We start from the raw sequence: 17452 nt of genomic DNA, 5'->3' as shown, positions 1-17452 counted from the left end.
CCCTATCCCCACCACTATTCTTAAGTGCCGGCCAGATACCCTGGATCACTTACAGGCCTATCCGGGTTTTCAATTAACCTGGTTAGACCCACCGATCCAGGGTATTTGCGAGTCCACCTGTCACTGGGGTGAAACCGTAGCAAAAGCAGTGAAAAGAATTGACATGTTCATTCTTTTCAGAACACAGCAAAACCGGAGGTGGTTCACAAAACCATCAGATAGAAATCCTGATGTGTTTGTGTATGTGTGCATGAGATTTCAGAAAACTGGGACTGTAAAAAGCAGCATTTTATTAGCATGGATTTGCATAAAACCAAGGCAAATCCGTAGCTAAAAAACGCTGGAAAAACACCCAGTGTGAACATAGCCTAACACAGATGTGAAAAAGGGTTTAGAGATTAAGTAAATGTGCCCCAAACATATGAATATTTTTAAATTCCACAATACACTTAAATACACGCATCTTACAAAAATACATGTTACTCCAGATACGCAGACATACACACATGCACATATATGCAGATATTCACACAAATGCAGTACATGAATACATCACCTGAATCTTATAAAGCAGGGTATCTTCCTGCATTGAACAAAGGCATCAGATGGGATTGGTCATAGGATGTGGCTCCGTTCTCTGGAAAATTATGGTATCCACAACTTTCAGATTATCTTCGCCCCTATAGGTGTCAGGTAGAAGATTTTATCCCCATATTCCATAGCATGATTTTACCTTTCCATAGATAGGAAATATGATATATGTATTGTCATCTATGTGTCCAATATTAATTTGGAGCTGATGCGCTGATTGCTCAGTTATGTAATAACATAAAACATATTATTCCACTTGGGATCATGATGCCGAAAATGTATCTCCCATAACTGTAGGATCAACGCTTTCCAGAAGAACAACAAATATTTGTAGCTGAAAAGCCTGTGTCTGTCGTTTTACTGTATTTCTTTTAAATTGGGAAAAGAGTTCTGGGTGAATTTTCTCACCTAATGGCCTCTTGCACAGACTTTGTGTCTGCTTCCCAGCAGGTAATCCATTTCAACTATCTCTTCACATTAGGGGGTCTTAGCTAAACAGGGGTTCAGATGTAGTTTTAGATTGCAAGCTCTTGTTTCATTTCCAAATTATGATGAAGCCATGTTTTAATAGATTGGTACTTTTTTACTAACATTATAACAACATAATTGAAGATATACTGTATATACCAAAATTCATATACACAGATATATTATTATTAAAAAACATAGATAACCACTCATATTAGGGGTGATTTTACTTTTCCCCGGCTTGTCTTTAATCCAGCCTGCTTCATTGAAGATCCTCTCTGATGGGAAGCGGCAGTACAGGCGTGCTGCATGACGTCACTTTATCAGACATGGCCAAGCCCTGCCTGACGCGGCAGGCACACACACAGTTAAAGATGCAGTGCAAACCGATTCAGAAACTGGTGGCCAATCCTGCCTTTGCACATTGGTAATGTCCCCTTTTATTTAAAATAGTCTGTTCCATGACCAGGAACATCTCATTTACATATAAGAAAAATATGGATTTCTCAAGAATAAGACATTGGATCGCAGATATGAAGGTATCATTTTTTTTTTATCTTTCTATTACCTAAATGCCCAGGATGGTTGATATTGCTGATGAATTCCCTTTAAGTGACGAATTCTTATGCAGCAAATACCATATATTAAAACTTAGAATTTCCAGTATATCTTCTGTATCAATTCCTCAATTTCAATGCTTTCTTTTTTGTTTTTTTTTGCTTATATCACTGGAGAAAAGAAAAGAAATACAAGTCTGTTGTTCACATTTTTTATGACCACAAAGGACCACAAAAATAGATTTTTTTTCTCACCTGATTTTTATTTATTTATTTATTTCACATACTATGCCCCCCATGAGGTCATAACAGACTTTTGGGGGGATTATCAACATTTATCCCCTTCACGAACTTTATGTTGAATGCCATGTGTCACGGATGTGCCTGGACATTCAGGTGCTGCTGCTGGCACCAGGTGTAGAAGGACCCGGCGATCGTCCAGTAAATAATGGACGCTGTTCCTTTTAAGGGCTTGATTTAGGTTTCTTTTTCTGTTTTCCTTGCCAGGTTGGAGGAGCCTTTCCTCCAGCTGATAATTAAGGGCCTTTATAACGTGGGGCCTCTCACTCCTCCAGTGCGGGTTATACTCTTTTCTTAGAGAAGTTGCTTGCTCAGGAGTGCATGGGACTTCAGACTACTGTTGCTGTATATTCTGAAGATTCCCTCTCAAGATAAGTTGTTGTTTTTCCTATTTCCCCTTTTGCTGTTTATTTTTGTGTTTGTTTTTCCCTCCGTGGATTGGTGGGTGGTGGGATTTAGTCCTAAGGTCTGGCTAGGAGACAGGGGCACGTTGGTGGGCCACACCTCCTAACCCTTATAGGTACCTGTGGTTTGAGGGCTAGCACAGGGGCCCCAGGGTCAGGGTCAGCTCAGGAGCCCCCTGGTCACCCCCCCCTCTTTGTGCTTCGTTCAGTGTGACATTATAACCCGCCCAAAAAATTGCAGGATTCTCTAAACAGAAAAAAAAAAGTGCGTTGTTGGCATTTTTTTTTCTATTATGGATCCTGTTTCTACATTGACATGGCAACTATATAATCTCTCTTTGGAAGTTACTGATATTAAATAATCCATTCAGGAGAGAGTTGATGTGCCTGTTCCGCCCCGTTTAGAGCCAAAAATAGCGCTTCCTGATCGTTTTTCAGGAGGTAGAGAGAAATTTACAGCCTTCAAGGAGGCCTGTAGATTATATTATTGTCTTAGGCCTCACTCCTCTGGAGCAGCTCAGCAGCGGGTCGGCATCATTATATCCCTCCTGCAAGGGGATCCTCAGTCATGGGCATTTTAATTGCCGGACGACGCTGCTTGTCTCCAGTCAGTCGAGGGCTTCTTCAAAGCTTTGGGCCTTATCTACGATGACCCTGACCGAGTCTTGTTAGCTGAGTCTAGACTACGTTGGCTGAGGCAGGGAGATCGGTCAGCTGAAGCCTATTGTTCTGAATTTCGTAGATGGGCTACGGATACTAAATGTAATGATCCGTCACTTAGGCTGCTTTCACACTACGTTTATTTAACATGCGTCCTGAACGTTTTTTTGCTGCAAAAGCGGATCCTGCTTTTACAGCAAAAAACGCATGTAAACGCATGTCTTACTTTGCAGGATCCTGTCACTGGATGTTTAGGGGCGGGCATTGGAGTCATGTGATCGGGAGTGAGGGGAACTAAACGTGCCAGACTGGGAGCCGGCATCTGACAGCTGCAGACGCTCGTAACCAAGGTAAACATCGGGCTTGGATACCCGATATTTATCTTGGTTACAAGTGTCTGCAGCTGCTAGGAGCAGGGCTGCCTGCACACGTTACCAACGTAAACATCGGGTAACTAAGAGAAGTGGTTACCCGATATTTACCTTGGTTACGAGTGTCCGCAGCTCTCAGGTGGGAGAGAGAGGGAGGAGAGGAAGGGGGAAAGTCAGAGATAGAGAGGGTGAGGGAGGGAGGGAGGAGGAGAGAGAGACAGATCACGCGAGACTGGTTCTGGGCATGCTCAGTACTTTCTGGGCATGCTCAGTACAAAAGCAGGATCCTGTTACAACGCAACTCAACGCATTCTGCTAGGCAGGATCCAGCGCTCATTGAAATGCATTGCAGCTCGCGGCGCAATGTGAAGGATCCTGTGAGATGCGTTATTTTGACAAAGGTAAAAAACGCTACAAGTAGCGTTTTTGAAACATGTTAAAATAACGCAAAAGTACGGATCCTGTGTCTAACGCACGCAAACGCATGCGAACGCAGGTGGACGCGAGTCCATTGCAAATGCATTGAACTGAAAACGCATTTGCACTGGATCCGTTTTTCCGCTAAAAAAACGTTATGGACGGATGTTAAATAAACGTAGTGTGAAACCAGCCTTAGAAGTCAGTTTTGTCATGGTCTGTCTGATAAACTTAAAGATTATCTCACGGTGTATGATATTCCTACTTCTCTAGAGGCTGCCATGTCTTTAGCTATATGTGTTGACAGACGCCTCCGTCAGAGAAAGGGTATATTTTTTTTTTTTTTCCAGATGACATGTCTAGAGGTGAAATGTCTTCCTCTGGAAGACAATCCGGGGGTGAGGGGTGGGGGATTGTGGCAGATGAACCCATGCAGCTTGGTGGAGCCACCACTTCCAGTGCCTCTCCCGTCATCCCCAAAAAGACAGGAGCGTGTTTTTTTTGCGGTAAACCCAGTCATTTTGTTGGAGCTTGCCCCCTTATTCTTAAACGTCCTGGGGTGCCTGAGTCTGTTACTGTTGGTGGGGTGGAAGCAGTGAATGTCTTTTTCTTTTACCTGTAGTTCCCATTTTCTCCTGCCGGCCGAGGTGGCAGTAGAGAGCAAAACTATTAAAATTGATGTTTTTGTGGATAGTGGTGCTGGGGCTTGTTTGGTGGATCCCCTTTTCGCTAAAGAGCATGATTTGCCTCTCAGTACCTTATCTAACCCCATTTCCGTTTTGCCGTTGACTCGGCATCACTTGCTCAAAGACATTTGTCTCAGATGGTACATGGTATTGAGTTGACAATGGGATCCGTGCATCATGAGTTGATTTCATGCTACATGTTGGAAGGTCTTCCCACTCCCATTATGCTGGGTTTACCTTGGTTGATTAAACATAACCCAGTAGTAGATTGGCAGGCGCGACTTATTTCTGATTGGAGTGACTTTTGTTATGATAATTGTTTGTGGACTTCCTTATCCGCTGTCTCTCCTGTCTCTCTTCCATCCTTTCTTTCTGATTATGATGATGTTTTCTCTGAGAAAGGATGCCAGGACCTTCCCCCTTATCGGGTGTACGACTGTCCTATTAAGTTTCCGGAGCTAAGCTACCCAAATCTAGACTGTATAGTTTATCAGGGCCTAAGGGACAGGCTATGAAGGAATTTATTGTCGAAAGTCTAGAGAAGGGACATATTACACCTTTATCTTCGCCGATGGCGGCAGGTTTTTTCTTTGTTAAAAAGAAAAATGGAGGCCTTTGTCCTTGTTTGGACTTCTGGGAACTGAATCTTATTACAGTCCGTGACCCATACCCTCTTCCTCTGATTCCTGATTTCTTTAGCAAGGTGGTGGGAGCTAAGTGGTTCTCCAAGTTGGACTTGAGGGGGGCATACAACTAGGTTAGGATCAAGGAGGGGGACGAATGGAAAACCACTTTCAATACCCCGACGGCCATTTTGATAGTCTGGTTATGCCATTTGGTCTCACCAATGCCCCTGCGGTGTTTCAGCACTTTATTAATGACATTTTTTATCATCTGGTAGGTAGATTTGTGGTGGTCTACCTTGATGACATTTTAATTTATTCACCAGATTTAGCAACTCATGAGACTCATGTCCGACAGTTTCTTCACATTTTACGGGAGAATAACTTGTACGCCAAACTTGAAACGTGTGTTTGCTGTGCAGGAGGTGCAGTTTCTGGGGTACCTCTTGTCTCCCACTGGTTTTCGGATGGCTCCCGGGAAGGTCGAGGCAGTGCTGGCCTGGGATCATCTGGAAAACCTTAAAGCCCTACAGCGATTTTTGGGGTTTACAAATTTTTATCGTAAATTCATCAAGAATTACTCTGAGATCGTTAAACCTCTTACCAATCTAACGAAAAAAGGTGCTGATTTTTCCACATGGTCTGATTCTGCTCAGCAGGCCTTCTCTACTTTGAAGAGGTGTTTTGCTACTGCTCCCATACTTTAACAACCTGATGTTTCGCAGCCTTTCATCATGGAGGTTGATGTGTCAGAGGTAGGGGTTGGGGCAGTTTTGTCGCAGGGGCCGTCGCCTGGTAAATGGCGTCCGTGTGCATTTTTCTCTAAGAAGCTGTCCGCTGCAGAGAGAAATTATGACGTAGGTAATAGAGAGCTCCTTGCTATTAATTTGGCATTTGAGGAGTGGCGTCATTGGTTGGCGGCTCATCCTATTTCTGTCATTACCGATCATAAGAATTTGTCATATTTAGCATCTGCCAAGCGTCTTAACCCCAGACAGGCCAGATGGTCCCTGTTTTTTTTACTAGGTTTCATTTTACTGTCACCTACCGTCCTGGGGTTAAGAACGTCAAAGCGGACGCTCTATCATGTAGTTTTCCCAGGGGTGGTGATCAGGAGAATCCCGTTCCCATTCTGCAAAAGGGGGTGGTTGTTTCGGCTCTTTGTCCTGACTTAGAGACTGCTGTTTTGGAGGCCCAGGGGGACATCCCTGCCTCCTGTCCTACAGGGAGACTTTTTGTGCCCTCTGACCTGCGTTACCGACTGATCCAAGCTCATAAAGACACTGTGCTTACCGGACACCCGTGTAGTAAGGCAACCTCGGACCTTGTGTCCCGTTGTTTTTGGTGGCCGGGGTTGCACAAGCAGGTAGCCAACTTTGTGACTGCTTGTGTTGTTTTCGCTTGTCCATCAGGGTCTCTTTTACCGTTGTCCATTCCAGATAGGTCATGGCGCACATTTCCATGGATTTTATCATGGACCTTCCTGTGTCGGCTGGTAAAACTGTGGTATTGGTGGTGGTTGACAGGTTTAGCAAGAGGGCGCATTTTAGTGCCTTACCTGCTCTTTCCAACGCCAAGACTCTGGCACAGGTTTTTGTGAATGAGATAGTGAGATTTCATGGTTTACCTTCTGATGTTGTCTCCGATCGTGACATTTCGTTTGTCTCCAAGTTCCTGAAGGCTTTTTGGACTCGTTTGGGGGTTCAGTTGTCTTATTCCTCCGCATTCCATCCTCAGTCTAACGGTCAGACTGAGCGCACCAACCAGAACTTGGAGACCTATTTGAGGAGTTTTGTTGCTGAGAACCAGGAGGATTGAGCATCCTTTTTACCTTTGGCTGAGTTTGCCATTAACAACTGGCGTAATGAGTCCAGTGGTCAGTCACCATTTTTTGGTGCAAATGGTTTCCATCCTCAATTTGGTACCTTTTGTAGTGGGGGGTCTTCAGGGGTCCCAGAAGAGGAGCGTTTTGCCTTCTCTCTCTCATCGGTTTGGCGAGGGGTACTGTGCAATTTGAGATGTATGGGTGACAAGTATAAACGCATGGCTGACAGAAAGCGTATACCTGGTCCGGACATGGTTGTGGATGATCTGGTGTGGTTGTCAACACGTAACATTAAGTTAAAGGTGCCTTCGTGGAAACTGGTGCCCAGGTTCATTGGACCATCATCAACCCAGTGGCTTTCCGTCTTGAGCTGTCCCCCTCCCTGAAAATCCATAATGTGTTTCACCGGTCCCTTCTTAAGAAGTATGTTGCCCCAGCCGTACCATCTCCTTTGCCTCCTGTGCCCATTTTGGTTGAAGGGAATCTTGAGTTTGAAATTTCCAGAATCTTTGATTCCCGTCTTCTGCGCAATTTCTTGCAATATTTAGTGCATTGGAGAGGTTACAGTCCGGAGGACAGGAGTTGGGTTCCGGCATCTGAAGTGAACGCTGCCAGGTTGATTTGTGCTTTTCATAGGGCACATCCTACCAAGCCAGGCCCTGAGTGTCCTGAGGTCACTCCTAGGAGAGGGGGTACTGTCACAGATGTGTCTGGACCTTCAGGTTCTGCTGCTGAGACCAGGTGTAGAAGGGCCTGGCGATCGTCCAGACGTTAATGGATGCTGATTCTTTTAAGGGCTTGATTTAGGTTTTCTTTTCTGTTTTCCTTGCCAGGTTGGAGGAGCCTTTCCTCCAGCTGATAATTAAGGGCCTTTATAATGTTGGGCCTCTCACTCCTCCAGTGCGGGTTATACTCTTCACTTGGAGAAGTTGCTGCTCAGGAGTCCATGTGGCTTCAGACTACTGTTGCTGTATATTCTAAAGATTCCCTCTCAAGATAAGTTGTTGTTTTTTCTTTTTCCCTTTTTGCTGTTTATTTTTGTGTTTGTTTTCCCCTCCATGGATTGGTGGGTTTTGGGATTTAGTCCTAGGGTCTGGCTAGGAGACAGGGGCACATTGGCGGTCCACACCTCCTAACCTTTATAGATACCTGTGGTTTGAGGGCTCGCGCAGGGCCCACCAGTGTGAGGGTCAGCGCAGGAGCCTCCTGCTTACCCCCCCCTCTTTGTGTTTCAGCCTCCTTTATTCCCAGGAGTCCACTTGCTGGTGTCTCTCCCCACACCCAGTGTGACACCATGTATGTCCCTTTAATGTGGGCTCGTGCTGCAAACCTGCATTATTTCCCTAGCATATGCCAGCTGATCAGATTAGCTAAAAGGCGTGGGTGGGTCAGAGAGACATCGGCGCCAGTTAACTAGTTAAATAATGCTGTCAATCTCTGACAGCGAATTTAATATGCTTTGGCTGGTAGCGCACCATTCCCTTCCACCGCCACTGGTGGCCATGTGATACGATAATGAGGTGCTGATGGTTTATCATGACAGCCAGGAGTCAGCTGATGACTCCTGTTACTATCATGATGAAGTTCCTTTGAACCTTGGCAGAATGCTGGCACTGGCAGGAAAGCAGCATTTCTGCAGTAGAAAGGGATGCTCAAGCACCGCTCTGTACAGCAGAGGCGATTGGATAGTGCAGGCATAAAGTTCCCTAAGGGGAGAAGTAAAATCAATAAAAAATGGAAAAAACTTTTTTAAAATATGAAAAATTAAAAAAAACATTCAAATCAGCCCACTTTGGTCCCATTGAAAATAAAACATGACATATTTGATATTGCCATATTCAGAAATGCCCAATCTATCAAAATGTAAAGTCAATTAATCTGATCGGTAAAGGGCAAATTGAGAAAAAAAATCAAAACACCAGAATTATGTTGTTTTGGTCTCTGCAACATTGTAATAAAATGCAATAGGAGGCAATCAAAACATCACATCTACCCAAAATTGGTAGAATTAAACACGTCAGCTCACGATGTAAATAATAAGTGATCACACACAGCCCCAGATCCCAAAAATGAGAATGTTACATGTCTCTGAAAACAGCGACAAAAAGGCATTTTTTTTATTTTTTTTTGCAAAGTTCTGAATTTTGTTTCACCACTTAAAGAAATATAAAGCTTTACATATTTGGAATCTGCTAACTCGTATCAACCTGGGAAATAATATTACCTAGTCAGTTTTACCATATAGTGAACATTGTAAATAAACAAGCCAAAAAACAATTGTGGAATTACACTTTTTTTTTTGCAATTTCACCTCAATTTGGAATTGTTTTTTTTTTCTGTTTTCCAGTACAATATGGGGCAGAATGAATGGTGTCATTCAAAAGTACAACTCGACCCTTAAAAAACAAGCCTCATATGGCAATATTAAGGGAAAAATGAAAAAATTATGGCATTTGGAAGAAGGGGAGGAAAAAAGGAATATGAAAATCTCCGGTGGTGAAGGGAGTAAAATCCTTTTCTTTTTACCTTATTTCCCCTATGACTGGAGTTGGTAAATTAGCCCCAGACACATTCGAAATGCAGCTTCCGAGCTTCATAGTACAGCTGACTGGGTCTCATAGGATAACAGCACTTTTTCCATCCCTAGATTCAGCGAGCACCTGACCACTGGTTCAGAAGGATGCAGTGCTGTTAGCGCTTCTTATCTGTTGTATACACAGCTCTTGTTTAGCGCTGTGTATACAGCAATTGGGAAGACAGTTACAATAACAATCTGTTCCTGTCTTCTCTATGTGGAGCTCGGTTGAGTTTAACAGCGGGTTCCCTGCTCCCACAGCTGCACCATTGTGTGCATCTGCTGTACACTGCGATGACATTTTAGAACATTACTGCATAATAGAATGAGAACCAACTGGACATTTATTGTCTGTGGGTTATCTGCAAATAGTTGAACAATAGTGTAAATATGGTGTATAATATTAATCTAATTTGAGAGACTTCACAATAAGTATTAATCATATATTATTATTATTATTATTTTTATTATTATAGCGCCATTTATACCATTTACATGTGAACATTTAATAAATACTATAAAATATATGTTTTTTCTGCTTTGAGAGTTGCCAATAAAATATAACAACTGGAAGCAATATTGAGTTTTTTGTAACATTATAACTAGGGATGATCGAAAACCTCAAATATTTGGCAACGCCCATATTTGCCGAATAGGTCGCCGCTATTCGACTATTTGCGAATATTCGATGCGCAATGTAAATCTATGGGAAACCCGAATAGTTGCCAAATAGCAACTATTCGGGCTTCCCATAGACTTACATTGAGCATTGAATATTCGCATAGCGGCGACCTATTCGTCGGATATTTGCAAAGCTGAATATTGCCGAATATTTGTGATATTTGATCATCCCTAATTATAACTAATTAAATAGGGATTCAATTTCAAACTCACTGGACTCTTTTCTTCACTGATTTGTATTTCCAACATTCTAGGTTTATATGGGATTTTGAGCTCATTGCTGGAACCACAACAGTTAATTACAGAAAACATTGATGTACAGATGAGTCAAATCTTCAGTTCTGTCATTTTCACTGGCACCCTGCGCTAGATCACGTACTTTCTTAAAATGTGTTACACTAAATGTCTCCGGTATACAAGTTTGACAATAAAGATAAAGAGGATTACACAGTCTAGACAGTGGGTACAGCCAAAGTCTTTTGGGCATAAGTGATCATTGTCTTATCTGTGTCACTTCACTACAAAGAAAATGCAGAATCCTCAGAGCCTACATGCTATGCAAGCCAATCCAGAAAAATGAATGATTTTTATGAAATAATGCATTAGTTACAAGCTAAGGAATATTTAACCCTTAACTTTATATAGCCGGATGTATAGCACAGGTAAGTAGTAGTTTATGCAAAATAGTGTACATATACTGTAAAGGGATGATGCATGCACAACTTCAGCTCCAATAGGAATGGGTTGGAAGTAACTGCTGATATACCGAAGAAATGGCTGGGATTGAAGGCACCTCCAAACCTTACAATTAACCACTAAAATCCTTTGGTCAATGTTTTCCTTAAAGCTTAACAGTGGGGTATGGGCCTAAGAAAGGCCTCCAGGGCTGCCATCATCCAGTACAAAAAGTATATATTTGGTATAAATGTAATCCAAATAAAAATAAAAAATTGTGATCTTTATTCATTGTGTGAAACCATTAGGGAGGCATCTAATTGGCTTCAAATTTATACTGCAGCAGGGCAATGATCCCAAACATACAGCCAATGTTATTAAGAACGATATTCAGCATAAAGGAGAATTAATTCTGGAAGTGATTATGTGACGGGGTCCTTCTCCCATATCACACAATCAACAGAGTGAGAGATGGCTGAAGAATACAATAAACATTTATTCCAGGCAAAACAAATGGTCCATAACATAATCCACAAAACCGAGGGTAAAATTAGGAAAGAAAACATTAATATAGTCCAGTAATGGATAAATGTACAGGTCTCTGAAGAGCCACATCTTCAGCTCAGAGGTTCAATCTTCATCCTTCTCTCTTCAAGTTCTCAAACAGACTGCCTCTCTTTTCTCCTGCTCAGCCAGACTGAATCACTTTCTTTACTAATTTTACCCTCGGTTTTGTGGATTATGTTATGGACCATTTCATTTGCTTGGAATAAATGCTCTTTGGATTGTACAGCTATCTCCTCGCTCTGTTGATTGTGTAATATGAGGAGAAAGACCCTGTCACAACTGGTGGCAGCAGTGGGATCAACAGAGCACAGCCTAATGGAGATCCACCCACAGAGTGAGTACAGAAACTGGACCGCATCCAGTCTAAAGGAGAGAGCCAAAGATCTGGGCCTGAACTACCAGAGAGAGAGAGAGTAAAGAAGCCTTAATTGATCTACTTGTGGGTGAGAGCAAAATCCACTCCTCCCAGATGTCTGATGGACAAGCACTGGGGACGGGGATCCCTGCCCCAAAAAGCCAGTGGTTGGTGTGGTTTGAAGAAGAAGATTTGGCGATTCTGGGCCCAGGTGTATCTCAGCAGTATAAGCAATGGAGTCTAGCAGATAGAGTAATATGTGTTGGAGTGTAAACCCAGCGATCCCGGAGCCTGTGCGGATCACCCAGGCGGACTTCAAGCCATTTGATGAGGCTTCCGGAAATGTGGAAGGGTTCTTCAAGGATTTTGAGCAGCAGTGTGCGGTAATGGAGGTTCCCCACCCTGGCTGGATGAAATTGTTAGTGGGACTCCTGAACGGAAACCTGGCAGAGGCTTATCGCACCATTGACAGCAGAACCGGGATTACAACATTGTAAAGCAGACTATCCTGGATTACCATGCCATCACCCCAGACTCACATAGGGCACAGTTCTGAGACCTCCCATGCACCACAGAGGGATCGTTTAGGATGTATGTGTGTCGCCCTGGGCAAGCCAGGGGACACAGATAACAACACCACTACACCCCACACTCCAGGTAGGCACACCTGCTAACCAGAAATCCTTGTTGCCTTCCTCCAAGAGTCTGTGATGCACACCAGGGGGTGGGCCAGGTGGTTGGCTCCGCCCACCAAGGAGCTCACAACTCTGGAGGCAGGAAGTTACCAGGCGGAAAGCTCAGGGAGGAGCAAGAGAACTGTCGGGGACATGAACGAGTGAACAGCAGATTAGCCCAGGCAGGGCTAGAGTAAACAACAAGAAGTGAAAGTGAAGGAAAGGAAAGTGGAAAAGGAGGAAAGCAAGAAGTGGAGAGAGCGCAGAGAGTGCACAGAGCCTGAGAGCCCAGCTGTGTGTAGGGCTAGAACAGCAAGGTCAGCGACGGCGGTGGCTGTCCGGAGGGGGACCGTTTGGAAGTTCCTGGAAGGACCCCGTTGGCTGTGTGCCCGGTGGTCTGGAGCAGTGTTCCGAAGGACAGTCAGCACCAGGGCAGGGGCCTCTCGGACCCCGGCAAGGCTAGGAGTCGCCCAATTTGCCGAATCCGTCAGTGAAGGGGACGCAGATCCCCCAGCAACAAAGTCCCGATTGACGGCAACAGCCCGACCATTACCGGGGAGACACCGCCACCGCCAAGGCACCAGTTTCCCCAGGGCCAGCGCCTGCGGGCAAAGTGTAGAGCTCCTCCGGCCCAGATTGCAGTCGGGGAGCGGGTAACCGGAGGGAATCCACCGCTACCATCAGTCAAACAGGTGCAAGGAAGAGAGACGTCACCGTCACCTACCGGGAGTGCAGGTGCAACCGTCTGTGGGACCGTCCTACCAGCCGTTGGTTTACCGTACAAACTGTGTCCGTGTCTCAGGCTGAGTGAGTACCACAGTGCCGCAAGGCACAGCGCTGCCCCCGCGTCCCTGCGCCCTCCAGGCCCTACACTTCACATCTCTTCACCGGGCCCCGGGATCACCAACCCCTACCCACGGAGGGGCAACACAACACCTGGCTGCTCCCATCACCATCCCCGGGACCCCCACACTGAGCAGCGGTGGTGCCATCACCACAACCGTGGGTGGCGTCACGAACTATAATCCCAACAAACACCCCCCCTTTCACTCACGGCGAGGAGTGTCGCTCGAGACACCCCGGGATCCGGCCCGCAGCTCGAGCCACCAGGAGCAACTGCCGGACCCGAGCAGAAGGGGTGAGCGCGGTGTGCTGACACCCTCCTCCCCGCCCGCGACAACTTGGCGTCACGAACAGGATCTTACCGCTCTGCCGTCTGGTAGAGGTGCGCCTTGTTACCGCCGGAGGTATCCGGCAGAAAAATTTCAGAAGCCGCCATCTTTGGCGCGAAAAGTTCCCGCTCCAGCGTCTTCTCGAGCAGTAGAGGCGCGAAGGCCAAAACTCCGCCCCGAGAGAGGAGGGGCCGGAAAGAGCTAAGGGAGACGGAAACAAGATGTCTGCGCCCGACGAAGCCGCTGGGGGAGCGGTGGTCGCAGCCGCAGCGGCACCCGCGGATGGGAATGGGCCTGCCCAGGTCCCGGCCGTACTGGCGGGAGGTGCCGCGGCCCCCGCGCTTGCTCAGGTCATGCAGTTTTCCTTGCCCTATGCGCCCGGAGCTGCCTGGCTACCGCAGTATGACGGGAAACCGGATGCCTTGCAGGCCTTCCGGAAAAAGCTTAACCCGTTGCTAGAGCTGTACCCCTGACTGATAAGCAACGGGCAGCGATAGTGCTAGGCCAGCTAACCGGTGCGGCGGAGCAGGAAGCGGAGACCTGGGCCGAGGGGGACCGGCTCTCTGTAGCCACCATCTTCGAGAAGCTACAGACTGCCTTCGAGACCCGGACTGAAGCTGAGCTGAGGATGCAGTTTTACCAGTGCCGGCAATGAGCTGGGGATAGCATTCGGGACTATGCTCTACGTCTGCAGACCGCTCTCCGCACGCTGAAGCGGGTGAACTCTATTAATGAGGCGGATAGCAATAAGATGTTAGTGGAGCAATTTGCGCAGGGGATGAGGTCCCCTGAGGATCGTAAACAACTCCGGCTGTGGGCCCTGGAACACCCTGATGGGGACTTCGCTGTGTTAAAGGAGCGGGCTATCAAAGCACTACAGCCCCCAGCTGCTGAAGCTCTGGAACCCGTCCTGTGGCCCGTCGAGACAGCTCCCGTTGTGGCGGCCCCAGCCAAACCAACCTCCCTACTACCCGCAGCCTCGAGCAGCACAGTGGAAGAACTGGCAGCCCAGGTCCGTCGCCTGGACGGAGACCTTGCCAAAATCCTTGCTGCGCTCCAACCTCTGACCAGATCTCAGCCCCCAGCGCAGATACAGCTTGCTGACAGTCCCGAAGATGTTCCCTGGATGCAGCAGAGAAGCGCTAACTACCCGCGGAGCAGACCTCCAATCTGCTACAAGTGCCGAAAGCCGGGCCATGTGTACCGACAGTGCCCGTTAAACGAGCAACCCCTGGGGCCCCGGGCCAATCCTCAGGAGTAGAACACCGTGGCCCCCCGGACTGGCGAGACCGAAACGTCGGGTCCCGCCCTATCATCCCTGTGGCTGTGGATGGCATACCCGTGATGGCTCTCTTGGACACTGGATCACAGGTAACTACCATACCGTACACATTGTATCAGCGATATTGGGCCACAGACGAGCTGGCGCCTCCAGACAATAGTATAAATTTGATTGCCGCTAATGGACTTCCATTGACCCAGGTGGGGTATAAAGAGGTGGCTATGACAGTGGGGCAAGCTGAACTGCAACACCAGGGTATGATTGTGATCATGAATGAGCCTAGTGATCATAACTCGAAAATAGTGTTGGGGACCAATGTGATGGAACACTGCATGGCTGATGTGCTGAACCTTTTTCAGCAGCTAGCCGCCACGGCGGCGGGGAGCCGGCAGAGGGCTGTGCAGCGTGAGATCCGCGCCCTGATGTACCGCCAGCATGTAAGCTCAACCGGAGGGGAGATTGGTGGAGTGCGAGTGATGGATGTTGCTCCATTGACTGTGCCCCCTAGGAGTGAGATGATGATCTGGTGTAGGGCAGCAGTAGGGCCTCAGGGGCGTGACTACCCTGCGATGATGGAGCCCATGCCTTCCGAGCACTGGCCCACTGTAGTGGCCGCTCGAGGGGTGGTAGATGTGAAGAAAGGGAGAGTGCCTGTGAGAGTGTTGAATTGCGGGGAGGAAGAAGTCAGGCTCCCCCGGTATGCCACCATTGCCAAGCTGCTCACCCTGGACCCTCACACTATCCAGGAAGCCCGTCCATCCACACTCCCACCTACCACCAGCACTTCCCCACCCCAGGGGGACACCAAGGAGTGGCACCAACAGCTACATGTGGGCACTGATGATACCCCTACACATCACAGGGCAGGGGTACACAGGGTAGTGCAGGAGTACGAACAGGTTTTCAGTAAGCACCCCCTAGACTTTGGGCAGATCAAGGGGGTCCAACACCACATTCCCACGGGTGAACATCCCCCTATCAAAGAGAGGTACAGACCTATTCCCCCTGCACATTATCAGTGTGCCAAGGATATGTTGAAGAATATGAAGGAGGCAGGGGTTATTCGGGACAGTTGTAGTCCCTGGGCCGCTCCGTTGGTACTGGTCAAGAAGAAGGATGGTACCATGCGGATGTGTGTGGACTACCGGAAGATCAACCAGATAACCCATAAAGATGCCTATCCATTGCCTCGTATTGAAGAATCTTTGGCTGCACTGAGAACTGCAAACTACTTCTCGACCCTTGACCTCACCAGCGGATACTGGCAAGTGGCCGTGGCCCCCGAGGACCGGGAGAAGACCGCCTTCACCACCCCGATGGGGCTATGCGAATTCAATAGCATGCCGTTTGGGCTGTGCAATGCCCCCGGGACTTTCCAATGGTTGATGGAGTGCTGTCTGGGACATTTAAACTTCGAGACCGTCCTGCTGTATTTGGATGATGTGATTGTTTATTCCCAGACGTATGAGGCCCATCTGGAGCACCTGGCCTAGGTGTTCGCGTCCCTTGCCAAGTTCGGGATGAAGTTGAAGCCCTCGAAGTGCCATCTGCTGAAACCCAGGGTGCAGTATCTAGGACACGTGGTGAGTGCGGATGGTGTCGCCCCCGACCCTGAGAAGATCACTGCCATCCAGAGCTGGCCGAGACCAACCACGGTGAGGGAAGTAAGGCAGTTCCTGGGTCTGGTGGGGTACTATCGGCGCTTTATAAAGGGGTACACGAAGATGGCTGCCCCTATGCAAGATCTCCTCGTGGGACAGACCAAAGGTGGTAGACCTATTGGAGCCCCACTGTTGTGGGAGGACAAGCATGAGGAGTCCTTTGGCCAGTTGAAGGCGGCCTTGACCGGAGAAGAGGTCTTGGCGTACCCTGACTATGGGCGCCCGTTCATCCTCCACACGGACGCCAGTAACGTGGGGCTAGGAGCGGTCTTGTCCCAGGTCCAGGATGGGAAGGAGAAGGTGATTGCCTACGCCAGCCGAAAACTCCGGCCGACCGAAAGGAACCCTGAGAAATATAGCTCCTTCAAGCTCGAGCTATTGGCGTTGGTGTGGGCTATCACAGAGCGTTTCCGCCACTACCTGGCGGCGGCGAAATTCACCGCGTTTACGGACAACAATCCGCTAACTCACCTGGACACGGCCAAGTTGGGCGCGCTGGAGCAGCGGTGGGTAGCCCGGTTAGCCAACTATGATTTCACCATAAAGTACCGAGCTGGTCGTGTCAACATCAATGCAGATGCACTCTCCCGGATGCCCCATTTGTCAGAAGAGGGGTGTGAGGATGACGACCTCGAGGAGATTGAGTTGCCTGCGTTTCACCAGCCGCCTACTGAGAGGGTACAAGTATGTCAGCAACGGGCGGACCTGGACCCGCGGCCCAGTCAAGAGTGGCAGGACGCCCAGGACCAAGCACCGGCTGTCCGCCTTGTCAAGACCCTGGTGGAACAAGGTGCTATGGGAATAGACCCTGCCGCTCCAGCCGAAGCCCAACGCTTGTGGAAAGAACGAAAACGGCTCTACCTACACCAAGGGAGGCTGTACCGTGAGCTGATCAACCCAAAGACCCA

The sequence above is a fragment of the Anomaloglossus baeobatrachus genome, chromosome 1 (assembly GCF_048569485.1).
Source record: "Anomaloglossus baeobatrachus isolate aAnoBae1 chromosome 1, aAnoBae1.hap1, whole genome shotgun sequence".
Classification (NCBI taxonomy): Eukaryota; Metazoa; Chordata; class Amphibia; order Anura; family Aromobatidae; genus Anomaloglossus; species Anomaloglossus baeobatrachus.
The sequence above is the reverse complement of the archived record's forward strand: the minus strand, read 5'-3'. Positions refer to the sequence as shown.